Here is a 24825-nt window from a genome sequence, read left to right on the forward strand (position 1 = left end):
TATATCACATTTCTTCCCCTTTCTGATGTTTGGTCTAAAAAACAACTGAACTTCTTGACTATGTCTGTATACTTTTATGCATTGAGTTTATGCCACATGATAGGCTGATTAGATATTTGCATTAGTGAGGTGAACAGGTGTACCCAATAAAGCAGCCACTGTGTATTCTGTCTGGGTAGCCTCCAACCTGATGACATGAATATCGATTTCATGAACTCCAGTAATTGCCCCACTTCTCCATTCCTGTTTCCCTCTCTCCCCTTATCTCCTTACCTGCCCATTACCCCCCTCTGGTGCTCCTCCTCCTTCCCATTCATCCACAGTCTTCTATCCTGTCCTATCAGATTCCCCCTTCTCCAGCCCTTTATCTCTTTCACCAATCGACTTCTCAGCTCTTTACTTCGCCCTCTCCCCATTCGTTCTGGACTATGCAATACCAACCATGAGTCCTTTCAAAATTAAACTATGTTTGCAATCTTTGCTACCAAGTCTTAATCTTATCATACAATGTTGTTATAACCTCTTGGCATACTGATTTTCACACTGTTGATTCTATTTATTTTTATACTTATTTGTTTACAGATACAGTGTGTAACAGGCCCTTCTGACTCTTCGAGCTGTGCTACCCAGAAACTGATTTAACCCTAGCTAAATCACGAGACAATTTACAATGACCAATTAACCTACTAACCAGAACATCTTTGGACTGTGGGAGAAAACTGGAGGACCCAGTGAAAACCTATGCATTCCATGGGGAGGACACATAGACTCCTTACAGCTGATATTGACCTCTGACACTGGAATTGACCTTTGATGCCCCGAGCAGTAATAGCATAACGCTATCCACTACACTGCCATGGCGCCCAAAGGAAGCACACGTCTAAGCGTGTTGCATTTACCCTCCCCTAATTCGGGAGTAATTGTGTTGAGTGCATATAGTTTTACTGAAGTGCTTGCAATTGATTTGGTTCATTCTTTTAAAGTTAACATCCCACCCATTCATATGTCATAGTTTTAAAGCTAAAAGTCAAAATATCTGATAATTAGTCTTAAAATGCATTTTCAATATGACCACTAACAGCAATTTAATGTTTCTCTGCTTTAGATTAAAACCTATACACACATAAAAGTTTGTCCTTGTATTGATTTTCCCAATCAAAGAACTAGGAACCAGAATGAATATCAATATAATTTGCAAATATTGAATATGCACTTATCAGTAGATTACATAAAAATTCATAACATATGAGAATAAGGTCATTTAACAACATCAAATAGCACCAGTGCTTCATTTATGTGTCCCATGTAGAGATGAAATAAAATTTTATGAATTGATTCTTGCACATTTAAAACTATTCACAGATGTGTGAATATGAAAGAGGCATTTACAAAATGGATTCTTTAGCTTGATAATTTATTGCAGCTTGTTTCTAATCCTGCTTGATAAGGTATGACGCTGGCATTCAACAGATCCAGATCCAGCCATTAAGGTAAGAAAAATACTTAGGGTCACCAGGGAAGGGCAGATTAGCTAGTGAGAAAGGAAATGACAGTCCTCTATCTGTTTCAATAGCAAAAGCCAACTGCCTCATTATTTGAGGTAAGCAAGACTAAAGATCATATAAAAAGAAATCTTTCTGTAAGGAAGTCACATTGCTTTCATATGATGGTCCAGCAGTCCAGGGTGACCTCTTCACCCTGTCTGGGCTGGGAATAGTCAGCCTTTCAGCATCTTTCTTCTCAGAAATAAATCTAACAAGCTGATTACAGCTGCAACCCCTGAGGCTGTTCTAAATTGACCTCCTTTTGACAATTTGCTGTGTAAAAGATGCACTGGGCACACATAGCATAATAACCAAGTTGTACAGTTTCAGCTAAATTTGATTTCTTCTACTTCGCCAGTTTTTTTTTTGTGAGCCTCTGCTAGCTTTATACAGCTGTCTTCTGGTGAGTATGTATCGAATTTTTTTCTCTAACATTTAAATGCACACACTTCAGGACCAAGAGGAGAAAGAAAGCCTGCAACATTGCAGAACTGATTTGTGGGAAGCTTGTTTTTTTTTTAATTTGTAACAAGACCACAGTATAGGTCTATGAAATGCTCCTCATCATTCCAGTCTAGAAGTCAGGTATTCTTCCTAATCCTCTTGTTCTTGTCAGAAGTCCCTCAACATCAACATTTATCTCCTGAACCATGGCACCGGCAAGGTAGAATTAGTTTTTGAGGATTGCCAATCTGCTGTGGTACATTATACTATTTACAAAGGTGGCGCGCCTGACCTACTTAAATGATGCTGAGAACAATCAACTGTTTTCACCTTCAACTTGTAGCAACAATTCCTTCCCACACCCAGCGGTGCTGCACCCACCAACCGCACTCCCAGAATTCTCAAAAATTGTAGAGGAGACAAAGACTGCCTAGTTTGAAAACCAGGAACAACTGCAGAACATACTGAAGTTCTCATGGATTAGAAACCACTCAAGTTTGTGGCTGAAGACAAACAATTGTTTGAATTACATCAGCATCTTGCTTGATAATCAGCATTTTATTGGGCTTTACACTGACATTTTTTATGTTGTGAAATGTTTTCATCAGCATATTGCTTCCAAGTTAAAATTAAGTTCTCTGAACTCAGCACTCCAGGTGCAGATACCTTTGGGGTTGAGTATCACTGGGCTGAAGTTTTGCTACCAGTTGCAAGTGGTGTGTTAGGCTGCTTAACTTTGTGATTCCAGTTACATAAGGATCATCAGGGAAAGAGAATGTTGCTGCCTGTTGTAAGAGAAATCTGAATTACACCAATACTACATTCTCTCTCCCTGTACCAGAGATCTCATACGGTAATCTGAATAACATATATTCTTTATAGATGCTCAACATTCACTCTCATAATCCTGTGAGGATAAGCTGCTGGCCCACTGCTGCATTTTTGAGGCTGCGCTTCTGGAATTGCAGACTCCATAGAATCCAAAAGCCTTGCTTGCATTCCAGCATAATAGTTGCACAGCCCACTACTCTGTGCAGTACAAATTCAGCCAGCTCTTCCTGTACTTGAGCCATCAACACACATGCCTGCAATAAATTTGTTTGTGCATCAAGCCAAATGCCATGTCCGCTTTGTTCTCCTTAACGATGGCATCCAAATCTTTGAACGGGTTTGTATACTGTACTGGACATTTATCTAAATAGTGATTGCAAAGTTCTCTGATCCACCTTTAATTCTTTGAACCAATCATCTTTGAATAAATCTGTCCTGTTTGTTTAGTCAACTACTACCTGGTATCTGCACAGTTCGGCCTTCATGGGAAAAAACATTATTGCATCTATGAAAATGCATAATCACACAGCTGAGTTTTCAGTCTCTCACCAGAATATTCTTCAGATTCAACATACTTCTTCATAACACTATTTTGTTCTTGATATAAATATCTCTGTTCATAATCAAGCAGACACCAGCTGTCTTTATATTAATATCAACAAATTGATCATTACCTTCCATTTTAATTTTAAAATCACTTATGTTTTCATTATTAAAATGTGTGGCATATATACTGTTTAAGCTGTTCATCTGGTAATGTATTTTCCTTTCATAAGTCCTTCCTTTACATAGAGAACCTTCAGAGATTATACTTCTCTGGTTTGTAGTCCTGTGCCTTGCCTTACACATTGAAGGTACAATACCTGCGACTTTTGCAGTTGAAGCATTTCACTACTCCGAACTGGAATATCTGTTAAGATTATCACCATTACACTGGTAGCAGATTTCCCTATAAGTTTCAACTTTCAAACCAATCTCACTCAAGTAAGCTGGGGGGAGTATTAGAGCTCCTGACTTGGACACCACTGTAGACTCATATATGGCATTAACACTGGATTTAACCCTCATTCATCTCACAATCTGAGAAATTAATACTTCATTAATACAGATATAATCACATGATTAAATAGTGGAAAGAATATTTCCTCTAATTCTCCGGTGAAAAGTACTTTGCCTTAAATTCATATAGATTAATGAAAATTGCACATTCATTTTCAGTCATATTATAATCTGGCAGAGGCTTCAGGGATTATACAGCAAACTAAAAGGTGAGAGTCAACATGGCAGCCAAGGTTGAAGGGGTCAGAATAGGACCATGCAGAACATAGCAGATGCATGGGCGACAATTCTTCCTCCCATCAAGATGCATAACCAAGGGCTTAAAGGCCTAGGAAAGTCTTGAACAAAGTGGCAAGCAGACAAGCCTTGACAACGTAGCTGTAGGGATGGTGGGGAGATGGGTTGTTGAAAATCCAAGGCTAAATAAGTACTGAATGCCTGCAGCAAAAACACCTGGTGGTAAAGGGAGCTCTGCAACAAAATAGCATTTAAAAGGAGGTACCAGGACAACACAAGGTGGCAGAGGTGACAATGTGTACACTAAAGAGAGCATTCTCCGCAAGATGCTGTTCAAGCAAATGTGGAGCTTCAGGGTGGGTTGGACTGGGCCTGTGAAAAACACTATGCAAAATATTATTATTTTTTTAATCTGTAATTTTTTTTAATGTGAGCGATTAAAGTGCTACAAAATTAATGTTAATTTGCTATCTTGTAATCGCGCGCATTAGCTACAATTAATTGACTCATTAAAAGCATTTATTTTCTAGAGTTACATGCTGGTCTCTGCTCCATTTGGGCTGTGGGACTGCTGAGTTCCAGCTTTCATTGTGGAAATGAATACCCAGTGAGTTTCTGATACAGGCAAGGGGGTTACCCTAGTTGTAAGGAGTGCCTAAAAACATGGTAGATGCATGTGCAGATTAAATATAGTTGTGTGCTACTCAGTTTGTGTGAGTTAAGTCAATTTTATGCCTAAAACATAGGCACAGAGCATAACAAATTTTATCTGTTCCAATATTCCGTACTGGCTGAGGTTGAACACAAGGTTCGGTTCACAACTCCAATCATGAGGGAATGTGCTAAATGCAAACCATGAAGGCCAGGGAATGTAGACCAAAAACTGATCTATTTAAAAGCCAAATTATGCAATTATTTGTGTGTAGCATTGCATATAAAATAAATAACTAGGCATTGGGACATTAGAAGATTATCTTCTGAAAAAAAAACATTATATGCTGGAAAAAAAACTGGGAAGTCTAACTGCCTTGCATACATAGAAATCTCAAATGATCGGATTACTTCACAGATACGAAGCATCACATATGGACTCCTTTCTTCACATAGCTTCAAAAATAAGAGAATAATACTTGTTATTTTTCAATATTTAGTATTGAATGTAGTTTCAGTTACAGTGTAAATATTCTACCTAATCTTGAGGGGTTTATATTTACAGTTGAAATTAAGGGCTGACCTACTCTGTAGAGGTTTAATGCATTTTGCATTGACACTGAAGTTATGAGATATAAAGGAAAATCAGGCCCACACTAACTCTGAGATAAAGCAAAGGAGTTTGTGTTCCTTACAGACCACTCCATTTTACTGGAGCATAAGGCAATGGCCTGATTTTGGATTCAGGTTAGAACTCTCCAATGAGAATCCTTATACCAGAGCACCAGGAGCTCTCACCAGTGAAAAGTTGTGACCAGTATGTCATGATTTTTGGCATGCATTACTAGCATACAAGGTCCCTGTTCCATACTCAGCCAACAACTGCAGCGTCACTACTGTGGTGGACAAGGGCCTCAGATGGTGACTCATGTCTGTTAACAATCCCATTGCTTAAACCTTAGCTCAAATACTGCCACTTGACATTTTAACAATTGCAATGAACATTCTGAACATGACACAGTTTCTATTTTCCAATAAGCACAAACTGCCACATTCTTCATCACCACAACTGAATTTCCACATCTCAAAAACACCTTGGAATAAAGTGTATGGAGCTAGTAAATGAAAAACCCTTTCTAATATTTAATTGCTTAAGTTTCTTTTGTCCAGAATTGACTAGATCAACTAATTGCATGTGGCAAGACTGGGTGTCTTAACCTCCTGACAAATCTTTTCAGCCAAGTTGCATTCCAACTATGCTCAAAGCAAATTAGTACCATCTTGATTTGTAGCCTCTTATTTCCATTAATTTCCACCACTGGCACGGCAGCATCTCTCAATACAAGGTCGTAATGTGAAACATCAATTCTTTCCTCGTCAGAAATACTGCTAAATTCACTGAGTTCTTCCAACAGTCTGTCCGTTGCTCCAAATTCCAGTATCTGCACATACTCAAATCAAGTCAATTGTCATATATACAAACATGCTGAGGTACAGGTACAATGGAAATCATGCCTGCACAACAGCTTAATACTGTGTATTTCAACACCATCGTTCTCTCTGCTGAGTGTCTTCCAATTAGACAACACTCACCCCATTGTTGTATATCTCCCAGACAATGTTTCTCATATCCAGAATTGTATCTTCTCTGTCAATCAGGGAGACTATATTTACAAGGAATAACCACAACAAGGTGCACAATGACAGTCAATATTTTCAAAAAACCAAATGCCTTCCATTTATCAGTCTTGAATCTCATTTCAAATTTTGCTGCTTTGAGAAAAGAATGAGGGAAATGGACTGATTGAGTTGCTCTCAATGCTACAGTAAGGTGCCAGTAAATGAGTCTTAAGGAGCCCCTTCCATTCTCATTCAAGGCATGAGTGGGGGATAGCTAGTTACATGACTAATAACTTTATTTGGTAGGAGCGACATGATCTCCTTTATTGCAATATCAACTTGGTTTTGCTTTCCTTCATGTACTCTTGTGCCTAAGGAAATTCTTCATTACATACTTTACAGGCCATAAAATATAGGAGCAGAATTGGGCCATTTGGTCCATTGAGTCTGTTCTGCCATTTATTCATGGCTGGTCCATTTTCCTTCTTTCCCCCCAATCTCTTGCCTTCTCCCCATATCCTTTCATGCCCCGACTAACCAAGAATCTATCGATGTCTTCCTTAATATACCTAATGACTTGGCTTCCATAGCTGCCTGTGGCTACAAAGTCCACTTTCTGGCTAAAGGAATTCCTCCTCATCTCCATCCTATTCTGAGGCTATGTCCTCTAGTCTTGGACTCCCATATCATAGGAAATATCCACTCCACATTATCAATGCCTTTCGACATTGAATAGATTCCAGTGAGGTCTCTCCTCGTTTTTGTGAATTCCAGTGGGTAGAGGCCCAGAGCTATCAAATGCTCCTCAGATGATAAGCCATTCAATCAGGGAAACATTTTCGTGAACCTTCTTTGAATCCTCTCCAATGTCATTACATCCTCTCTTAGATAAGGGACCCAAAATTGCTCACAATACACCAAGTGAGCCCTCACCAGTGCTTTATAAATCCTCACCATCACATCCTTTCTTTTATATTCTATTCCTCTCGCAATGAATACTAACATTGCATTTGCCTTCCTCTCCACTGACTCAACCAGCAAATTAACCTTTAGGGAATCCTGCAAGAGGACTCCCATGTCCCTTTGCAGCTCAGACTTTTGAATTTTCTCTCCATTTAGAAAAGTGTCTATGCTTTTATTTCTTCTACCAAAGTGCACGACTGTCTAGTTCTCAACATTGTATTCCATCTGCCACTTCTTTGCCCATTATCTGCCAACTACCTGCCCCTCCACTTCTCTTTGTATCGTCTGCAAGCTATCAATTCCATCATCCAAATCATTGGTGTATAACATTAAAAGAAGCTATACCCAATGCAGACCACTGTGGAACAACACTAGTTACTGGGTCAACCAGAAAAGACTCCCTTTCTTCCCTCTCTTTGTTTCCTGCCAATCAACCAATGCTCTATTCATGCTATACCTTTCCTGTAATACCTTGGGCTCTGAACTTGCTGGACCGTTTCATGTGTTGCGACTTATCAAACGCCTTGTGAAAATCTAAGTGTGAATTTCCCTTAAGGAAACCATACTGACTTTGGCTCATTTTACCATGTGCCTCCAAGTACACCAAAACCTCATCTGCAGCAATTGACTTCGACATCTTCCCAATCACTGAGGTCAGTCTAACTGCCATATAAATCCAATGTGCTGGAGAAGCTCAGCAGATCTGGAAGCATCTGTGGATGGGAATAAAGAGTCAATGTTTCAGGCCAAGATCCTTCAGCATTCTTTATGATGACCTGCTGAGTTCCTTCAGCACATTGTGTATATTTTATCATATTGCATTCTTTGTACATAAATTCAAAGTCACTAACAACAGTTCTTTTGAAGAATATTACCCAAGACAAAAGTTTTTTTTTTGCAATTCCTTCCAATCAGCTCTTCATATGTAGAACAGTTGGTTTTATGCTTTGCACAATTTCAAAAAGATTTTCCAAAATAACTGAATTCACTTGAGAAGAAAATAATATAAGGCTATGAATATTGTATGTGTTATGTATACAGCTTCAAGAACTATCTATACCATATGGTTTGATATTAGGTATTGCAACCATTACTGTTGGTTGAGTTCTGTTCCAGCACAACCAAAGGATGTTTGACTGGAAGCCCCATCCTAACAACTTGCTTTACTAATCCTACTGACAATACCAAGACCTAACTTTATAGCATTAATCACTATGTTTTATTAATACAGATTCAAAGCTAATCAATATTGATACAATTCAGTTTGCTCTTCTGCCCGTTCAGTTTAAGGGAAACAGTTGAGAAGAGTTTCTCTGGTCATTTGAGTAATTTTCAATTTGCCACATTGATGGATCGCGTCTGTTGATTTGGGGATTTTACCATTGAAATTTCATAAAGAGGAACATTCATTGGTTTCAAAAATTCATGGGCCACATTCCTGAACTTTACAGCAGGGCTGTGGCTTCCAATTCTCCCCCCTTCATTGGATTGGATGAGAACAGGGGAGTGGTGTGCCAGGGCACCTAGTTTGTACAGCCCATCAGGTAACTCACAGCTCCTCAGCAGACTCCATGATACTGCTGGAAGCTCTAACTTTAGGTTGTCTGTTGTGACTGAAGGTGCAGATTCCTTATCCTTCCCCCATCCTCCCACCATTTCTTCTGAGAAGAGGCTGATAGGAATTTTAAGAAATGCCTGTTTACAATTTAAAAGTGACTGAAGGAACTGGCTGAAGTAGCACAAAGCCAAGCCCTGCCCCTTCATCACTATCTTGGCCTTGAATTGACAAGGAAGGGGTTTCCTAAGACACATGTATTGCCACCTTAGACTGCTGTAGCATAGATACTTTAGGTGGAGCCAGCTCACTCTTCTCGGTCATCTACATGAACAGAAAGCATTAAGTAAGGGTATATATTATGCAGTCTCCCATTGTGCATCTTCAGGATACAGTCAAAACGTTATGCTATATGAAAAAGGTAGGAGTGCCAATTGACTCACATTTGGAAGCCCTCCCAGTCCTTCCCAGTCTGTGGTAACATATGTTGAGGATCCACAGGAGAGATTAGAGAAAGCATACTCTGGCAAGGAACAAATTAAATCTGTCACGGCAATGCAACAGGAAGTCTATGATGGAGGTGCAAACTTTCATGAGTTTCTTCCAGGTGGTTATACTTGGTGCAATTCACCAGTCAACAAAGGAGTCCAGTGCAGGTGACATGTGGAGCAGAGGCTGTTACAAATGGTAGAAACAAATTCTAATATTGGCTGAAACTTGAGTCAAGCATAGTAATAAATTTTATTCACTTTATCTCAAATTAATTTCAATTCACCTCCAGTTATACCAGATGATGAGATAAGACAAAACGGATATCTAGAGCTGACAGCCCTGTGCTGTGGATGTTGTACTGAATGTTTGTTATGAGGAACCACTGGCCCCAAAAGAGGAAAACCATGAAAGCACAGCTAAATAGCAATATTCAAAATGCTACTCACATTGCTTATAACGTTGGTAAAGCTTACCTTCTGTATTAACATTCTGTGTACTAGTGGAAACAAAAATTTATTTGCCCAGGGTCCTGCGATGATTCACGAGCCCTCCCTGTTTGCCTTCTTTACATCATAAAACTGACAGCAACATCAGCTTTAGGAGTTCTCAGGCGTCCTGTGAAGTGTGGAATTCCAGGAGCTGCCGAGGGTGATTCCCTGGTCTCTGCAGCTTGTGCTGGTTCCAGGCTTCTTCAAAGTAAGCTCTAGGACTCACCGAACTGATAAAAACCTCAGAAATTCTTTTTTCACATTCTGAGAATGAATTGTCTCAGGGGCTGAGTGGAATTCACTGCAAGGTTATGAAGCTCCCATATTCCACCACACTCACAGTTCTGAATCTTGGGCAGAAAAGCTAAGGTAATTGCATCAACATACAGAATGGCTTTGAATCTGTCTTAATATAACATGGTGATTCATGCTATAAAGTTCTGCTTTGTGTTGTCAGTAGGTATAGTAAGGCAAATCATTAGGATGGAGCTTTTTGTCAAACATCCTGTGATCATGGTGGAACTGAACTCAATAGGACTTGCTTAGACATTCCCATCCAAACCTACTGAAACATCCTGACTTTCCCAGTGTACTTCCCGCAAAATACGATGAAAATGTTATGCCTTGAGGTAGTGACTATGGCTGCTAATTTCTGTTTAACAAACTTCTTGGCCCTTATCAGCTAATGTTTTGAACCTACTCGATAATTCCCCAAGATAAATATTTCAAAATGTAACAGATAAAAATATACATTGTAGAAATTAATCCTTATTATTTCATCTTCTGCATTAATCATGCACATGTTTAGTATTATTTATATAGAGATACAGCACTGTAACAGCCCTTCTAGACAATTACACCAATATTGCCAATTAAACTACTGAGCCATATATCTTTGGAATGTGGGAGGAAACCAGAGCACCCAAAGGAAACCTACATGGTCACAGGGAGAACATACAAACTCCTTATAGAATTGAACTCAGGTTACTGATGCTGTAATCACTACACTACCATGCTGACTTCTAAACATCCACTTAGACCTTTTTTATTAATAATTGTTGCCATCCATTTTTTAGTAACTTGCCTGTTCAGTCAATTTGAACACTACCACTGCAGAATGCTAGGGCTCCCCTTGATTTGATAGGTTTGTCCTTGATTTGTCCTTCCCCAATAATCTCTTGCACTTATTCCTTCCCCTCCCCTCCACCTTTTTATTCTGGTGTTTTCCCCCTTTCTTTCCAGTCCTGAAGAAGGGTCTCAGCATGAAACATCAATGGGAGACTCTTATCATGAAGATCACTAAATCTTTGTGAACTGTTTTCTTACTGGGTAGTGGTGGTGAGTCCAGTTGTTTCACTTCAGCCTCAAAATTCAGGCATAATATAATATTATGCTGCTGCTTTTTTGATTACAACTCAGTATTCAACATAATGATACCCTTAGTTCCAATCACATCTCCAAAACCAGAGCCTCTGTATCTCCCTTTGCAAATGGATCCTTGATTTCCTCACTGGGAGAACGCAGTCTGTGCAGATCAGAAATAACAACTCCTCCTCATTGACTATTAACACTGACACACCTCAGGGATCGTGATTGGCCCACTGCTCTACTCTCCTTGGGCACAGCTGAAATGCCATCTATAAATTTACTGATGACACAACTATTGTTGGCCGAATTTCAGATGGTGGTGAGGAGGATAGGAGGAAGGTAGATCAGCTAGTTGAGTGGTGCCAAAACAACAACCTTGCACGTCAGTAAGGTTAAGGAATTGATTGTCGACTTGAGGAAGGGGAAGCTGAGGGAACACACACCAGTCCTCATTGAGGGATTGGCAGTGGAAAGGGTGAGCAACAGTTCCTGAGTGTCAACATTTCTGAAGATCTATCCTGGACCCAATATATTGATGCAACTACAAAGAAGGCATGACAGCAGCTATATTTCATTGGGAGTTTGAGGAGATTTGGTGTGTCACCAAAGGCACTTGCAAATTTCTACAGATGTACCATGGAAAGCATTTAAACTGGTTGTTCACCCACCTTCCCACCACCTTAACAGTAATAGAGTTCCTCCTGTCCTCACCTACCAAAACATGAGCCTCCATAATCAACGTATGTTTTTCCACAAGTACCGTGATCTCCAAAGGGATCCTACCAGCAAACATACCTTCAGCTCCCTTCTCTCACTGCTTTCCAGAGAGATCACTCGCTCCTTGATTTGCTCATTCATTTGTCCTTCCCCAATAATCTCTTGCACTTATTCCTTCCCCTCCCCTCCACCTTTTTATTCTGGTGTTTTCCCCCTTTCTTTCCAGTCCTGAAGAAGGGTCTCAGCATGAAACATCAATGGGTTATTTATTTGCATTGATGGTACCTGATAACCACATAACCATATAACAATTACAGCACAGAAACAGGCTACCTCGGCCCTTCTAGTCCATGCCGACACTTACGCTCACCTAGTCCCAGTGGCCCGCACTCAGCCCATAACCCTCCATTCCTTACCTGTCCATATGCCTATCCAATTCTACTTTAAATGACAATACCGAACCTGCCTCTACCACTTCTACTGGAAGCTCATTCCACACAGCTACCACTCTCTGAGTAAAGAAATTTCCTCTCGTGTTACCCTTAAACCTTTGCCCCCTAACTCTCAAATCATGTCCTCTTGTTAGAATCTCCCCTACTATCAATGGAAAAAGCCTATTGACGACAACTCTATCTATCCCCCTCATAATTTTAAATACCTCTATCAAGTCCCCCCCTCAACCTTCCACGCTCCAAAGAATAAAGACCTAACTTGTTCAATCTTTCCCTATAACTTAGGTGCTGAAACCCAGGTAACATTCTGGTAAATCTTCTCTGTGCTCTCTCTATTTTGTTGACATCTTTCTTATAATTCAATGACCAGAACTGTACACAATACTCCAAATTCAGCTTTACCAATGCCTTGTACAACTTTAACATTACATCCCAACTCCTATACTCAATGCTCTGATTTATAAAGGCCAGCATACCAAAAACTTTCTTCACCACCCTATCCACATAAGATTCCACCTTCAGGGAACTATGCACCATTATTCCTAGATCACTCTATTCTACTGCATTCTTCAATGCCCTACCATTTACGATGAATGTCCTATTTGGATTATTCCTACCAAAATGTAGCACCTCATATTTATCAGCATTAAACTCCATCTGCCATTGTTCAACCCACTCTTCTAACTGGCCTAAATCTCTCTGCAAGCTTTGAAAACCTACTTAATTATCCACAACGCCACCTACCTTAGTATCATCTGCATACTTACTAATCCAATTTACCATCCCATCATCCAGATCATTAATGTATATGACAAACAACATTGGACCCAGTACAGATACCTGAGGCATTCCACTAGTCACTGGCCTCCAACCTGACAAACAATTATCCACCACTACTCTCTGGCATCTCCCATTCAGCCACTGTTGAATCCATTTTACTACTTCAGTATTAATACCTAACAATTGAACCTTCCTAACTAACCTTCTGTGCGGAACCTTGTCAAAGGCCTTACTGAAGTCCATATAGACAACATCCACTGCCTTACCCTCGTCAACTTTCCTTGTAACCTTTTCAAAAATTTTAATAAGATTTGTCAAACATGACCTTCCACGCACAAGTCCATGCTGACTATTTCTAATCAGACCCTGTCTATCCAGATAATTATATATACCATCTCTAAGAATACTTTCCATTAATTTACCCACCACTGATGTCAAACTATACTTGCTAGGTTTACTTTTAGAACCCTTTTTAAACAATGGAACCACATGAGCAATACGCCAATCCTCCAGCACCATCTCCATTTCTAATGACATTTGAAATATTTCTGTCAGAGCCCCTGCTATTTCTACACCAACTTCCCTCAAGGTCTTAGGGAATATCCTGTCAGGATCCAGAGATTTATCCACTTTTATATTCCTTAAAAGTGCCAGTACTTCCTCCTCTTTAATCGTCATAGTTTCCATAACTTCCCTACTTTTTTCCCTTACCTTACACAATTCAATATCCTTCTCTTTAGTGAATACTGAAGAAATGAAATTATTCAAAATCTCCCCCATCTCTTTCGGCTCCACACATAGCTGTCCACTCTGATTCTCTAAGGGACCAGTTTTATCCCTCACTATCCTTTTGCTATTAATATAACTGTAGAAACCCTTCGGATTTATTTTCACCTTACTTGCCAAAGCAATCTCGTATCTTATTTTAGCTTTTCTAATTTCTTTCTTTTTACATTCTTTATATTCCTTGAGCACCTCATTTACTCCATGCTGCCTATACTTATTGTAGATATCTCTCTTTTTGCTGATTCTCTGCTGAGTTCCTCCAGCATTTTGTGTGTTTTGCTTTGGCTGCATCACCTTCTAGTATGAAAGGGCCATTGCACAGGATCAGAACAAAATTGCATAAAGTTATAAACTCAGCCATTTCCATCATGGGAACTGGCCTCCCCAGGCAATGCCCCAAATAGACAGCATGCATCATTAAGGACACCCTTCACCCAGGACATGCCTTCTTTTCATTGCTACCATCAAGGAGGAGGTACAGGAGCTTGAAGACGCACACTCAACACTTCAGGAGCAGCTTCTTCTCCCCCCCCCCCCAACAGCAGATTTCTAAATGGACAATGAAACCACAAGCATTACCTCACCATTGCTCAGACTCTTTTTGCACACATTTTTCTTGTATACAATATTGTTGTTGTAAATGATAGTTTACAACATACTGCTGCCACAAAACAACAGATTTCACGACATGCAGTGTGCCAGTGAAATTGAACCTGATTCTGAATATCAGGAGAATGGATTCTCTGCCCAAATGGATGTACAAACAGTAAATGGAATTACACAGCAGTGTGGGCTATTTATTTAAATGACTAGTAAGAACGTGAAGTTTGGGTAATGTGTTGAAGTGGTGTCCTCAGAACAGAGCTAGTCATCTTAAATATTCCAAACAGGGGGAAATACCATCTTACCTATAGGGAGTAATGACAAAACAATATTGTAAAAAAACACCCTGGTGGAGTTCTTTTGTGTATGAAAGGCTAAATATGCCTAAAATTACCCATGAGTTTTTGGCTAGTTTCTTTTTATGCAGAAATTAGAACTTGTAAAGCTCAGCTCGGCAGTATCATATTTATTAACAAGCTGGACAACCGCCAGCTCTCAGTGAAGCCTGCTGATAAGCTAATGAAGTCACAATAGACCATTCCTTGTTGCTAACATTGCCTGTTGCTATGCTAATGATGTCATATAAACTGCCTCTTTGAATTTGCTATGATGGTTGTAGCCTTTTTGAATTGGTAGAACACCAATGTGAGAAAAAGATAATAATTTTCGCACTAGGTCAACTGTTCTTAAAGTCTGAATATAGACAAAAGCAAATTTTTATTTAATCGCTTTATCAATAATTTTACTTCATTCCCATTAAAGTAAGGCATTGTGACATAACTGTTAGACAGCAGAGAGATATTAGTAGTATTTGAATGTAGTGGAGCAACAGCAATTTTATTCAACTGTTTCCTTTCCAGAGCTATGGTAAAACTGAGCAGCTTGTGATCACTGACCTCACTCCAGCAAGGGGTGAACCCAAACCAGAGAATGATTAAAAACTGTGGCATTGTTTGGAAGTTGTAGGAGGCAGCAGTGTCTATCCATTGTCATAAAGTTAAGTATAAACTATTCTGAAACAAGAAGTGCATAAATTTGGGAACATTACCTAGAACACCTGAAGAACTGTAGGTATATTAATGGTTCCTTTTAGTCCTCTAGTGGGAGATATTAGGAGTGCAATGATTGATTGGTTACTTAACTCATAACTTTTTAAGTAGCTTCACTTGATTAAAGGATATCATTGCTGCCCACTACCCTCAGTAAAATAAGAAAAGATTATTTTATGACAAATTCAATAATGGAACAATTTATACCAATAAAGTACTGAGTATAAAAACATTTCAAAACTATTGATACAGCTTGAGCCCATTTATAAATACAGCATTTAAACATTGAGGGGCATTTTAAGTTTGGTGATAGAGTAAAATAGGGAGTATTCGACTAGCAATCAGTTATATGGCTCTTCTGATCTGCATTTCCATTATGATGGCCAATCATGCTGATATTGTTCATTTCATACTGACAAGTTTAACCCCTTGCCAAAATGCTCATGTTAATTATTACTGTGCAGCGGTTCTAGACACTCGTCCATAAACTAGGAGAGGAATTTGCCAACTTCCTCATAGTATTCTCATGACTGCTTAAGAGCATTGCTACACTGAAGTCAGGCCCACTCTCATGATGTATCATCATTCATTGGAACAGATGTATTGCAACTATTTTTCATATTATCTGTGCCAATTTAACAGCTGTAATTTCACACTCCTTATAGGATTATGAGTCCCAATTTAAACCTAACTCACCCATTGAGAACAGGACAGATTCAGGTTGGATTCTCGTTTTACACTGAGCCCAATTTTACGCTTCAATTGGAGCATGGGTTACTATAGCAACAAAAGCCTTTCTCTTCCTCATTTTTGTTGCGATAAAGATACAAACTTCTTATGGATTTTACATGGCAGTAATGCCACCAGCACCAAATCTAAATAAATATTCTAGAAAATTCCTTTGTCCTATCCATCTCTTCTGCACCCTATAGTTTAAACATAACTAGCTTCCTCTCTTTCACAATTCTAATCAAATGTCTTCATCTGAAATATTAACTCTATTTCTGTTATCTGACCTTCTACATGTTACCTGAATTTTGTTTTTACATTTGAGTATTTTTAATTAATTTTATTTATTCCAGACACTAAGCAACATCAGGCTAGTGATGTGCAGCACAGTTATACCATTAATACCCTTGGCATATTACCACAGTAAACCATCAAATGCGACACTGCCCTGGATTAAAAATACTGCTAACAGTAACCAAGCTCACTGCAGTCAGTTCCCATTCTGACATCACCTCTGTGGATCAGTAGAGTCATTGCCCAGCAGCACCTCAGTTTTAAAAGATATTTTTATTTTCAAATCCTTCCATGAGTCTATCATTTCTATATCTCCTGCCTCCTCACGATGGACTTCCTGCACTGATCTCTTATGAATTCCAGTAATCCTCTATTCTGCCACTTGCAGCTTCCATTGATAGAATGAGCTGAGATCTAGTCTTCAAATTCTGAGTTAAATCCCAAGTTTACACAATGGACAACACCTACAAAGTCCAGGATTTTTAATGGCTGAATATTGCCAGTTCGTGTGGAACTGCTAGCAAATAGTCAACATAACGAAATCTTCTTTCTAAGGTTTTAAGTAGATACATCTCGAAAGTCATTACAATACAAAGCAAAGAATTTTTTTAAAAATTTGCCTTTTCCTACATGTGTTTCCCAAAGTTCTATACTGAGACGAATGGGAGTATAAATCTTATGCCAGATTAGACCTGACACATAACATGGGAATCAATTCCCTGACACAAGGTGGAGATCTGCTGCTGAACTCCATGTGGAATCCAGCAACAGAATATATCAAAGTAAATGCTCAGTTAGCTCTGCAATTCGATATTTGACCTTGCATACGTGAGCATGCTCTGTTGGTGCTGGAAGCATAGCAACACTTGTAGACTGCCCCCAGCACACCATCAAACTGGGTTGGTCATTGATGCAAACAACATATTTCACTGTATTTTTCAATTTACAAATAAAGCTAATCTTTTTACTGTAGATTCCAGTTAATTGCGCCAATAGTTAATCAGAGCAGCTGTTTATTTGTGACAATGCTTAAAGAACCAAAACTAAATAGGGTAGATGGCCAGGATTCCCTTTGTCTATTTGGGACAGTATGCCGCTTATTTGGACTGGAGACTGTTGGCAATCATTTTCTAACTAGAGTCAGTTGCATGAAATTCTGTGGCCATTAGACACTAAACCATGCTTAGAGTTATCAGTTTTTAAATAGCATCAGTTGAGTGTATGTGAATCAGAATTACAATCAGGTTTATTATCATGTGTTGGGAAATCTGTTAACTTAGTAGCAGCAGTTCAATGCAATACATAATATCAAAGAAGAAAAAAGATAATAATAAACAAATAAGTAAATCAATTATAGTCTACACTTATTGAATAGATTAAAAATCATGCAAAAACAGAAATAATATATATTAAAAAAGTGAGGTAGTGTTCACAGGTTCAAAGTCCATTTAGGAATCAGATGACAGGAAGAAGCTGTTCCTGAATCGCTGAGTGTGTGCCTTCACACTCCTGTACCTCCTACTTGATAGTAATGGTGAGAAAAGGGCATGCCCTTGGTTCTGGAGGTCCTTATTAATGGACGCTGCCTTTCTGAGGCACCGCTCCTTGAAGATGTCCTGGGAACTTTGTAGGCTAGTACCCAAGATGGAACCGACTAAATTTAGAACACTCTGCAGCTTCTTTCGATCCTGTGCAGTAGCGCCACCCCCGCCCCCCCCCCCCCCCACCACCATACCAGACAGTATGTGTTCAAAATGCAGTGAATTTTGTCACTATAGTTGACGAGAGATAAGCAGTAAGACAATTCAGAGTTGTTCTGCTCTCTGCAGTTTCTAGCATTCAGGCTTGGAGATGCCAGAAACAGCCAGAAATTAAAATGAAACAATTACACTACTTCAACAAGTTAGGAATTATGAAGATATTGAAAATCATCTTGAATGTTACACTGAAAATGAAGAGTTAGAGGATACAATCATTAAAGCATTGCATGAAGGCAGTCCATTATCTACCCTAGGTGGCTGCACTGATTTTGTACATTTACAGTCAACCAAATGAACACAGCAGATGAATTTTTCCATTGATAAATATTAGGAATGAATACATAGTTTTATAGAGGTATTGGTAGTGTTCTAATTTGTTCTGTATTTCATTTAAATACATAAAGCATTACTGTTCAATGGTAGCTAGTCTCTTTTATGCCTTTTTAACTATTTCCATGAAACATCGGCTAATTGGGCCAAATATACTGTTCTGATGTCTTCCAGTTAATCAGAATTCACTCTATATACTATATAATAGTCCAGGATCAACTTCATTTATCATATATATTTGCATTGGTTAGGGTGCAACATACAACAAAAAAAACAATATTCGACAATTATAAAAAATTACACACACACACTCATATAGAGGTTGAAGTATGGACATTAAATAAAATTTGCATGAATACCGCCATGTATTTACAACATAAACAGCATCATAAAAAGTGGCTTAAAATGCTAACATTGCAGTGACCGATAGATAGAGGGAGGTGGGGACTAACTAGAATGGTTGATCAGATAAACTGCCTGGGGAAAAAAAAACTTTTAAGATGGCATGAAATTTTTGTCTTAATAGCCCTATAATGTTTTCTAGAAGGGAGCTTTTGGAAAAGGCAGTTTATAGGGTGGAGAGTGTCCACCATGATTTTCCTGCCTGCCTCTTAGTCCTGGACACACACATGTCCTGAAGTGATGACAGACTTTTTCTGCTGACCTAACAGTTCGCTGTAGTTTTCATATACTTAGAGAAAACGCTGCACCACAGCAGGCTGTAATGGCTGATGTGAGGATGCCCTCTACAATGGCCTGTAGAACTGTACCAGTATGTACTGGGGAGGATGGAATTTTTCCATCTGCTACAAGAAGTTCATTGTCTGCCAAGCCTTTTTGTGAATACAGGAGATAAGGTTCTCCCACTTAGTCTTTGTGGACTAAGGATGCCAAGGAATCCGAATGTTGGAACGTGGAGTTGCTGCTAGTGAGTAGGTGGAGAGGAGACACGTTTCTGCTGAAGTCCATATACATCTCTATGGTTTTGAGTCATTCAGCTCAAGTTGTTGTAATTGCACCAGGACACTAGCTCATGTACTTACTGGTGGTACTTTGGATGCTTTGTGTCTGGTGATTAATCCTACGACAGTGTCCACAAACTATCAATTAACTGATAGATCACTGGAGACACAATCATTAGCGAAAATAGGAGAGGATAGAACCACCCACACACTCTCCACTGTGACACACCAGTACTGAATGCGCAGGATATAGAGATGTGCTTGCTCAGCTTCACACACTGCCTCCTGTCGTTGAAGAAACTGTGATGCACCTGAAGACATGTCAGCTGCTGTATTTCATTAGAAGTTTCAGGAGACTTGGTATTTCACCAAAAGCCAGCAAATTTCTGCAGACATACCGTTGAAAGCATTCTAACCGGTTGCATCACTGCCCGGTATGGATGGGCAGCTGCACAGGATCAGAAAGGCTGCAAAGGGATGTAAACTGTGCTAGTTCCATCGCAGGTATTGCCTCCCAAACATTGAGGACATTTTCAAAAGGCAGCATTCATCATTAAGGGCATCCACTGCACAGAACATACCACCTTATCATTACTGCCAGAGAGGAGGAACAGGAGACTGAAGACACTCATTCAGCATTTTAGGTAACAGCTTCTTCCCTTCTGCCATCAGATCCCAGACTCACTGTCACGTAAACAGGTAAATACTGGTGGTCCTAGTAAAATCCAAACTCATTATGTGACATGTCAAATTTAATGCACCATTCCTGATAAATGGCTTTGGACATTTTAACATATTAAACATGCTGTATATGTGTGTTTCTGCTGTTACTATTGTTGCACCAATTTCTATTGAGTAGGAGAAGTGAGGAATATGTTGAAAATGGGCTGATGGTGATGGTGGTCACAGAGTGCTTAAAGATTGTCATTTTCTTTCCCAGAAATCCTTATGTTCTAATCAGAGTTAGTTTTCAGCAATCGTCAGTTAAAATAAACAATCAAAGTCAAATGTTGTTATTTCTTTCTAGCCCTGGGGACCACTGTACACAGTGTAGCACCTTGCTGATATGTGAGTTGAGAACATCTAACTCAACACAAAACACTGAACCCATAACCTTCCTGGTCTGTGAGGCTTACTACCACTCCACGTGGTACTATTGACTGAGCAATTAATTCCGAGGGATTTCTTCCAGTTCTTCAAAAGTAAATAAAGATCTCCTAGTGGCCACCCATTTTAATTCCACTTCCCATTCCCATTCCGACATGTCAATCCATGGCCTCCTCTACTGTCATGATGAGGTCACACTCAGGTTGGAGGAACAACACATTATATTCCATCTTGGTACCATCCAATCTGTTGGCATGAACTTTCAGTAATGAACCCCCTTTCACCATTCCTAATTTCCCTCTCTCACCTTACCTCCTTGCCTGCCCATCACCTCCCTCTGGTGCTCCTCCCCCTTTTCTTTCTTCCTTGGCCTTCTGTCCTCTCCTATCAGACTCATCCTTCTCCAGCACTGTATTTATTTCACCAATCAACTTCCCAGCTCTTTACTTCATCCCTCCCCCTCTTGGTTTCACCTATCATCTTGTGGTTCTTTGTCCCCTCCCCCACATTTTAAGTCTACTCATTTTGTTTTCACCAGTCCTGTCGAAAGATCCCAGTCTGAAACCGTACTCTTTTCTACAGATGCTGCCTGGCCTGCTGAGTTCCTCCAGCATTTTGTGTGTGTTGCTCGGATTTCCAGCATCTGCAGATTTTTTCTTGCTCGTAAATAAAGTCTAAAGGTTTACAAGAGGAGGAAGTTAGACAAGCTGAGTTATCGGCTAAACTTATAGTAATATCATGCAATGTGTTGCGCAAGGATTGAAGGTCAGTGTGTGGCTCCCCATTAAAAAGGTGAAATGAAGCAATAAAATAATGAAATAAGGTTAACAAGGTAGTTACATGATTAGAAAGAGCTTTTTTTAAATTTAATTATATATGTTGATATTTTAGTTATACTCTTGACCTAATTTTTTTATTCATTCATGGGATGGGCACATCATTGGTAAGGCTGACATTTATTGTACGTCCGTAATCACCCTTGAGCTGATGGTGGAGAGTCAGTAGCGATGGATAGAGAGTTCCTTGATTTATACCAGGGACTACAAAGGATGGCTATGTATTTCCAAGTCAGAAGAGCAAGTTCAAACTCATTGGCATCTGACCGTACATATATAAAACCAAACAAAACAACCACAGAGCACCCACAATACATGTATCACACACAGTACATGAAATAAAATATTGTCACAAGTTAATAAAATAACATGTTAAATGCATGGCACATGCAAACAGCTCGCTATTCTAATGATGAGACTTTGATGGTGGCAGGGTACTCATTAGTCTCACAGTCTGGGGGAGGAAGAGGTTACCCACTCTGGCAGTCCTAGTACTGATGATCCTGTACCTCCTTCCTGACGCTAATGGGTCAAAGAGATTTCGGGGTACCAATAACAGGGGTCCAGATGGTGATGGAATCTGCTGCAAACTGCCAAATCATGGGAAATGAGGGTCAATGTGGGCAGCTCCCAGAGGTGGTGCAAACTACACTTCAACCAGACTTGAAGATCATCCTGGTGGAGCTCACAGTACCATGGGAGCAAGAATGCGAGGAGGCCCGCGAGACAGAGCACTGAAGCACCAGTCCTTAGTCCGGGAGTATAGAGACAAAAGATGGCAGACAAGGCTATTCCCTGTGGACATCAGCTGAGACAATTCCCAGCAAGGTCAGCATGGAGGCTGCTGCTTGTGCTGGGCTTTGATGAAAAGAGCAGAAACCAAGCAGCTCGCAGGATGGAGGAGGAAGTAGAAAAGGGCTTTTGCTGGATATGGAGCAGGTGAGGGGAGTTGAGCTGGAAGCCAAGAGCAGATGTGCAGTGAGTTGGCCACCACTGCTGAACCGCCAAATGGAGAGTGTAGTGGTTAAGTGTCAAACCACTCTATGAAGGTTGGGCACCAGCTGACAACATCTGTTCCTGGCCTCATCAAGTAACTGAAGAGAGCACCCTGGAGTATGATGTAAGCAAGTATATACGCACACACAGACAGACAAACATACGTACATCTTCTGCTGCTTATTAGAGGCTGAACTCTGGCTTAATGGGGAATAATGAGATCAATACATCCATACAGAAAGATGGCATCCCCGGTTTTCTGGGTGCCTTGAACATACCACAATAATCAGCCAATTGATCCGCGAGGCCAGGCAGAAGAAAGACAGTCATCTGGTCAGACATAGTCAATGCCAATGGATCAATTCTGTACGTCCTCATCCAGGTTGGCCCGGACCACCACCGTATCCTGCCAGTAACACAAGATATGATCACCTGCTATCTGGGAGGATTCAAGCCACACTTAACTTTACAACCAGGTTCTAAAACCTCCAAAAAGGGGTGCAACAGCTATACCAGCTCCCCAATCCTGTTTGTCATGTCTATGAACCTCTTCTTAGCAGACATAACTCAAGGCCCAGTGTTGGAGCCCAGCATCCGACAACCTGCAATGTGGGAGATCATGGATGACATCAGAATAACCACTGTAATGCATGTCCAAGCAAGATGGGTATTGGAAACCCTGGATAATGTAGCTACCTGGGCTATGATGACCTTCAAGACCAGGAAGTCCAGATGCATGGTGATCAAAAAGGGCAAGGTTATTATTTAAGTTCAGTCTTCAAGTACAGGGAAAATCATTCCATCCATCGAGGACAATTCAGTAAAGAGTCCTGGAAAGTGGTTTAACGCAGCAGTGACAGACTCGCCAACGGCACCGACACTGTAAAACAGACTGAAGAGTGGCTGAAGCAGATTGACAAAACCAGCCTCCCTGGTAAATTTAAGACATGGCTGTACCAACATGCTCCTCTACCAATGCTTCTTTGGCTTTTCATGGCGTGTGAGTTCCCCTCGACCACTGTAAAAGGCATCGACGACAGTTAAGAGACATCTGTGGTCACTGGGGATCCCACCCCCCCTCCAAGTTTTTCTTCAGTGGGGCTCTACATAAGATCAGGCCAATTTCTGTCCTTGCTGTCATTGGTAGTGGAGAAGTTCAAGATGGCAAAGTGTAGAGTTGTGTTAACACTGAGGGGCTCTGATCACATGCTAATAAACCAAGCAGGAATCAGAAGATCAGCCCAAGTGTGGAACCCTAAATCGGCAACAGACCAAGCAATGAGGGCCTTGCAATTGAGAGACATCATCGGCAACCCACGCCTGGGATGGCAAGGCCTCAGTTCTGCACACTTCCAATGATGGGAGAGTGCAAGTACAAGGGGCAGGTGTGAGATGGTCCAGGCAGAGGTACGGAACCATGGTTATCAAAAACAGTGGAGTTTGGGGGGGGGGGGGGGGTCACAGAGCCCCGAAAGAAATGATAGTTTCCCAAGCCCAAGATCATGGGCAGAGCTTTGGAGACTGGAGCCCTTCCACATTTCCCTTCCCCTGCAGCCTGTGTATGATACTTCCTACATCTTCACAGCTGCACACTTGAGGTCTGAGGAACGCTCTGTTACTCGAGGATCCTCACTGCAAGCTTTGTGCTCAGTGGGGTTTGCTGGCACACATGCTGTCAGCTTTAATACAAGGATGGCATAGGTGGTGCCACAAGGTCTTGCTGTCTCTTGCTGACACACTGGAGTGGGAGAGGCAAACAGGGCAGTTATATCATCAAGGAGAGCACTACGTCAGTCATATTAAAGAGGCCTAAAGTGCTGCTAACCGCCAAATCATGGAAGAGGAGGGTCGATATGGGGAGGAAGCTATAGTTCCCAGAGGTGATGCAAATGACTGTTATGATCCAGCAACAATGAATATTATAAATGAGACAGGCTTTTTTTATAACAAATAAAACGTTTATTAAACACTGCTAAAAAACTCCAAAAGTAAACAAACGACTAACTTAACTGGAAGTCAGCTGTGATACGGCAGCTCGAACAGTTCTTAAAGCAAGAATGTGAACATTCACTTTTTAAAACGATAATGCAAAAACAGTTCTTAGAAGTAGTAATGCGAAAGTCCAAAGTTTCCACAGTTGCTTGGGAGAGACTTTCCTTAAAATAATGTAAG

The sequence above is a fragment of the Hypanus sabinus genome, chromosome 12, assembly GCF_030144855.1.
Source record: "Hypanus sabinus isolate sHypSab1 chromosome 12, sHypSab1.hap1, whole genome shotgun sequence".
Lineage (NCBI taxonomy): Eukaryota > Metazoa > Chordata > Chondrichthyes > Myliobatiformes > Dasyatidae > Hypanus > Hypanus sabinus.